The sequence below is a fragment of the Hylobates moloch genome, unplaced genomic scaffold (genome assembly GCF_009828535.3).
Source record: "Hylobates moloch isolate HMO894 unplaced genomic scaffold, HMol_V3 SCAFFOLD_5, whole genome shotgun sequence".
Lineage (NCBI taxonomy): Eukaryota > Metazoa > Chordata > Mammalia > Primates > Hylobatidae > Hylobates > Hylobates moloch.
In genome coordinates this window covers 105366850-105373869 of record NW_026652280.1, presented here as the reverse complement: position 1 = coordinate 105373869, position 7020 = coordinate 105366850, and positions in this window count along the sequence as shown.

Genomic DNA, 7020 nt, shown 5'->3' with positions numbered 1-7020 from the left:
GATAGGCTGGGGCTTGCCTTAGAGGGCTGCTCTTGAAACTGTCTTTGGCCTGGTTACGTACCCGTGAATATGTGCCCAGCAGATTGTTTCCCGGTGAGAAACGCAGTGATAATTTTGAAATAAGCTGTTTTCCCACTGCTTACTGTAAGTTCTACTTAGGGGATTTCCCTCAGCACCTATCCCTTTTCCTGCAGATGATGGGAGAGGAATATAAGGTAAAGGTATAATCTGTAGCTTGGTCGAGAACTACCTTGTAGTGACACGGTCATGTGCACATAATTTGCCTTTTCCAAAGTGAGACGGTATGCCACGGGTGCGGTCAATGTCAATCTGCTCAGGAGAGTCGAGGGAAAAAGTGTTAACTGCATATTGAGCTCGCAAAATTGTGTAGTAACCTGAAAATATTCCTAATACTTTTGCGATCAAGCCTCACCATATATAGTAAACTTTCCTTCCGCACCTGTAGACCTCCATTCTGTGATTGAAGCAATTTTTGGTTTATATAGCTCTCGTCTCAATTTGGTATTCCTTTCAGGTATTGTGAATCTATAGGTATTTATTCCTGGGTTTCAAGATGTTAAATGCTATCAGAATAGAGTAATGCAAAGGCTGCTGTCATGGATAGTAAAGCTTTTTAGTCAAGTGCTGATAGGTAGACAATTCCCCATTGTTATCGTTGGGTATTTTACAATTTTCTGGGCAAGAAATGTAATGAAAAATTAGATAAGTTTTAAAGGCCTTCATTTTTGAGACTGGATACCTTAAACAATAGTGTTTCCTAAACAGTTAAAACTTATTTAACCCTGAAGCTTTCGAGACACACACAAATATATACATAAATATATATTGTATATTCGTTAAACCCCACATAGATCCACTGATCCAAATCACTGGGGGTGAGGCAAGGGTAGACAATCTATGACACAACACCAGGTGATTCATAAGTTTGGTAACCACTGACATTTGGTTATGCAGTTGCCATATTCCTTAGTAAGAACCTGGTTACAATTTTCACTCACTACCCCAGGCAATTCCCCCTCCCCACACCCCCCTTTTATCCAAAAATTGCAGTGAGATATACAAAAGTTTCATTTAATCCTTTATTAATTCAGGACTTTATATATTTTTATTAGGATTTAAAATACATTTCAAAAAGATCAAGTGAGAACAGAAGATAAAAGTACCAAGATAAAGGCATAATACAAACTTACTAGAAAATACATGTTAAGCATACTGCAGTGTCCTGGTAGCCCCTTGCTTTTGTTCACTTTTTTCTCTTATGTACCTACATAAAATCCCAAATAGGCCGGACGTGGTGGCTCACGCCTGTAATTCCAGCACTTTGGGAGGCTGAGGTGGGTGGATCATGATGTCAGGAGTTCAAGACCAGCCTGGCCAAGATGGTGAAACCCTGTCTCTACTAAAAGTACAAAAATTACAGCGCGCCTGTAATCCCAGCTACTCGGGAGGCTGAGGCAGGAGAATTGCTTGAACTTGGTGGCCGGAGGTTACAGTGAGCCGAGATCGCACCACTGCACTCCAGCCTCGGTGACAAGGCGAGACTCCATCTCAAAAAAAAAAAAAAAAAAAAAAAATCCCAAATAGTATCTTCCAGGATGACACACTTGCTGTCTGCCCCACCCAATTAAAGAGACTTTTTAGTTATCAGGTATTGTGCTGAATCTACCTTATTTTATTGCCAAAAGAAAAAAAAAAAAGCTTTTCAAAGCTTCATCCCCAGGAAACATTTTCCTGCTTTTACACATACCTTATAAGGCTCTACTGAGAGATAAGGCCTAAGCCTGAAAATTTAATTTAAAGCATGGAGGTAAGGGTGAGACAGAAAGACAACAGGGAAAAGTTGAGTTTATAAGGTAAGTATATAACTTCATTTTAACAGGCACCTGCACGGCGTTGAGTAAATAACCTCATTATATGTGGGGGAAGGTAGTGGTCAACTTTTGGTCCTGGGGACTGAGAATAAGAGCAGGAAAGCAATAAACAGCTAACTGTGAGAGTGACTGAATGTAATTATATTACCTGTCAATCGCTACTTTTCCTTTCTTACCAAAATTCACACAGGTATGAAAGCAATATGACATTCAGGCTCCATTATGTGTATTTGTGCACATCACTTCCCACAATAAGGGAGAAGAAAAGAAACCACTGCACATTCGGATAAAACATGCTGGGAATACAGCAGTAAACAGAATAGAAAAAGTCTACATTTTAATTAGTGGATAAGTAAAAATAAGCGAATAAATTTATATTATTCAGGGGGCCATATGTGCAATTGCTGTTAAGTAAAGCAGAACATGGAGTGGAGTAGGGATGACAGGTTTCATCAGTTAATACTTGAGCAGAGAGCTGAATAGAAAAGATAGTTGTAGGATATCTTGAGGCAGAGTATTCTCAGAACAGAACATGGTAAGTACAAAGGCCCTAAGGCAGGAACAAGCTTGGTGAATGTGAGAAATATGCAAGCTGGTTAATGTGGCTGAAGCACACTGACCAAGGGAAAGTTTTACAGAGATCACAGAGGTGCTTGAGGGCTGGATTATGTAGGCCACATATTAGGAAGTTCACAGGCCATTGCAGAGATTTTGTCTTTTAAATGAGATAGAGTGTTCTTGGAGAATTTGACTGGAGAGGCAGGTGGTAGCAGTGGAGATGCAGAGTAGTAGCCGAGGTATTTTAAATGAAATTGATTTAGTATAGGCTGACTAAAAGAGAAATCAAGGATTAATTGTAGGTTTTTACACTGAGCACTTGAAAAGAGCTGCTATTTGCTGATATGAGTGAGGAGTAGTCTTGGAGGAAGAAAACCAAGAGTACTGTTTGGAACAAAATGTTGAAGACTCCTGGTAAATATCGAAGTGTAAATATCAAATAGGAAGTCAGAAATATGAGAATTTGGTGTTTAGGAAAGAGAAGGGGGTTAGGTTTGCAAGATATCAGTCTGATTCTTATTCTTTTGTAGATAATCTACCCTTTCTGTAAATATTTAGAAGCATGATGTCTATGTGTGTATATATATACACACACTTCCCCCCGCCCAGCCGCCAGGACTGCCTCAGTTTTCATCTCAGTATTTGACTAAAACCTTCTATTCAACTTCAGTTTCAGCCTTAGAATAACCAGATGTCTAAGTCAATGTCATCTGGGGCATCTCTGGACTTGTGCAATCACAAAAGTCACCATTACCGCTACATAGTACGTATTATGACCAATGGATATCATTCAGAGTTCTAGTTTACATATGCTATTATCAAACATATATAAGGCTTTTTTTTAATATAACTTGGGAGTGAAATTAGTAAAATTCTATCAATTTACATAAATTAATTTTACTGTAAAAATAAAATAATGTATGAAAGCTTCTGTACTAATAATGTCTGATTACAATTTTTGAAGTATTTCCCATTTTTTTATTTTGAAAATTTTAAACCTACAGAAAAGTTGGAAAAAAAAGTACAAAGACCAGCCATAGTCCCTTCACCTGGATTCACCAATTATTACGATTTTGCTGCATTTGTCTTATCTTTGTCTTCTCACGTACACAGACAGCCCCTGAACCATTTGAAAATAAACTGCAAATATGTTGGCACTTCTCCCTAAATACGGTGGCATGTCTCTTAAAAATAGGATATTCTCCTAAATAGCTACAATCACATTATTACACCTAACAAATTTAATGCTGATTCAGTAATATTAATATGCAATCCATATTCAAATTTCTCCAATTATTGAAAGAATTCTATATAGTTGTTGTATTAGTTTCTTGTGGCTGCTGCAACAAATTACTACAAACTCAATGGTTTTAAAACAACAGTCATTTATTCTCTTACAGTTTTGGAGGTCTGAAGTACAAAATCAATTTTACTCGGTAGAAATCAAGGCTGCACTCCCTCCAGAGACCTTAAGGGAGGGTCTATTTCCATGCCTTTTCCAGCTTCTAGAGGTTTATTTCTGGTTTATGGTCCCTTCCCTCTATCTTCAAAGCAAACAGCCTATTAATCTTCAAATCTCTCTCTGCTTCTATCACCTCCTTCTACACTTGACTTTCTTGCCTCTCCTGTAAGGACTGTGGTGATTACATTTGGGGCCTACCTAGATAATCTGGCATAATCTCTCAATCTCAGAATCACATCTGCAAAATCCTCTTGGCTATATAAGGTAATATTCACAGGCTGTAGGGATTAGGATATGGACATATTTGGGAGCCACATTTAGCTTGCCACAGCCGTTGACTACTGTTATGGGTTGAGTTGTGTCCCCCCGAAAGATATGTTGAAGTCTAACCCCTAGTTCCTTAGAATTTTGCCTTCTTTGGAAATAGGGTCTTTGCAGATGTAATCAAGTTAAAATGAGGTCGTTAGGGTGGGCCCTAATCCAGTATGACTGATACCCTTATAAGAAGACATGGAGACAGCCAGGTGCAGTGGCTCACATCTGTAATCCCAGCACTTTGGGAGGCCAAGGCAGGTGGATCACCTGAGGTCAGGAGTTCGAGGCCAGCCTGACTAACATGATGAAACTCCATCTCTACCAAAAATACAAAATCAACTGGGCGTGCTGACGCATGCCTGTAATCCCAGCTACTCGGGAGGCTGAGGCAGGAAAATTGCTTGAACCCGGGGCGCAGAGGTTGCAGTGAGCCAAGATCATGCCATTGCACTCCAGCCTGGGCAACAAGAGTGAAACTCCATCTCAAAAAAAAGAAAGAAAAAAAAAAAACATGGAGGCATACATGAAAAAACTGAGGTAGAGATTAGTTATGCTGCCACAAACCAAAGAACAAGTGGGGCTACCAGACACTGAAAGACAGGAGTCTTCTTCCCCTAGTAGGTTTGGAGAGAGCATGGCCCTACCAACACTTTGATTTCAAACTTCTAGCCTCTAAAACCATGAAAGAATAAGTTTCTGTTGTTTTACGCCATACAGTTTATGGTACTTTGACAGCCCCAAGAAATTAATACAACTACTAAAATTTTTTGATTTAGTTTATTTAAAAATTTTACATAAAATTTCACATCTGGAAAAAAAACCCTGGACATTCTTCCTGTGATGGCAATATTAGTCTTTAGCCTTAGTCAGGTATTGATTTTTAACATTTGGACATCTGTTCCAAATATGTAATTGGAGCAACTCTGTCCTAATTGACCCTATTTGACTTCTTTGAGACCTTTCATGAAAGATCTTTCCTTGTATCTAGGAAATTATTATTCCTGAAATATTTCAAGATTCAAAGTGGTATAAGTAAAAATGTCAGACAAATTGGCTTAACTGGAAGTCCAAAGGTGCAGCAGGGATCCAAGGTTGGCTGTACTCCATGAGTGGCTCAGTTCCCTGATTCTTCCACACTGTGCCCTCCTCTGCATATTGTCTATAATCATGCTTGCCTTCATACCTAAAGACAGGCCATCCTGCTGCTGCCTCTTGAAAACAAATAAGCTGCTTTCCCAAAAGATAATAGCATACTACACTCCCCTGCTGAGTTAGTTGTTACTTAGTTCACTTCCTGAAATGTTAAATGCCAATTAGTTTGATCTAGATTCCTGAACTAACCACAGTAAGAAGCAGGTTGAGACAGCAATTAAACGAATCAGGCCAACCCTAAGAACTGTGGGTAAAATGCGTTCCTGGGAAACATGTGGCAGCACTATAACAGAAACAGAATTAGAAAACTAAATGCTACCTAGTCAATAACATACATTATAGGACTATGAACTACTAAGTTATACCTCATGACAAACACGAGTAATAAAGTCTAGAAAAATACTTTAAGGTGATGTCCATCATTCCCATTGCTGTGTTCACAGTTCACGGGTAGACCTTAAAGACATACTTGTGTTGTCCTTACTGAACCCTAGATGCATCTCTCAAACTGTCAACTGCACATATCCACTTGAATAGCAAAGAGCTTCTCAAACTTCAGTCGGAACTCTGGATCTCCCTTCAGTGTCCCAACGAGTATCTTCTCTCAGTGTTCTATCCTGATAGTACCACTATCTACACAGTTGCTCAAGCCAAAAATCTAGGGGCTTCACTGTTAGCTAAATCCTGTTCCTCAGCCACACCTATTAATTCTACCTCAAAGATAAAATCCAACATTTCTGTTTCCATTACCACCACTGCACTCCAGCATGTCATTTATCCGGTGTTTTTCACACTTTCGCATTCATCAGCATCACCCAGAAAGCTTCTTAACACAAATAATGGAACCTGGGAATTTTCATTTTTAATAACTTCAAGTAATGCTGATGCTGCTGGTCTGCAGAGACTTTAAGACTTAATCACTGCTCCAGCCCACAACACTGCAACAGCCTCCTAATTGCATTCCTCGCTTCTATTGTGACCAGCCTAGGATTTACGATCCCCAGAGCAATCAGTATAATCTTTTGCGGTTAATGAGGCTGTGTGATTCCAAGTCTACTGTTCCCAAAGCAGAGAACCTAATCAACCTCCCTTGCAAATTGATGTTCCTTCTGCTCTTCAGGGATCCCAAACTCTGGCTTCAGAAATCATATATTTTGTTGCCATTGTATGGAACAAACCCTTAAACTGGACAAGCTTTTCCGAGTGATAATTCTTGGGGGAAAAACCATTTAATGGTATTGGGTAGATTTTAGGGTATCTCAAGTAGAAAGCACAGAAGGTGTTATCGGTGTTAATTCCTGGTTATCAAAATCAAACTTCCATCTACCTCCTTAAGGAATTTTCACATGAATCGTGGTGTAGGCACGTGATTGTGAACCAATGATATAAAAACCTCAAGAAGTTTCTCGATACCATATATAAAAGTCGAGCTATTCCCTTTTAAGTACACATCTGAGAGCATACAATGCATTTAATCTCTACCTTCATTTTACCACTGAAGAACAGACCCAACCTTTGTTCATATACACAATTTGATCTTACATGAGCTTATCAAAATTATCACTGCGTTTCTCACCGGGAAACAATCTGCTGGGCACATATTCACGGGTACGTAACCAGGCCAAAGACAGTTTCAAGAGC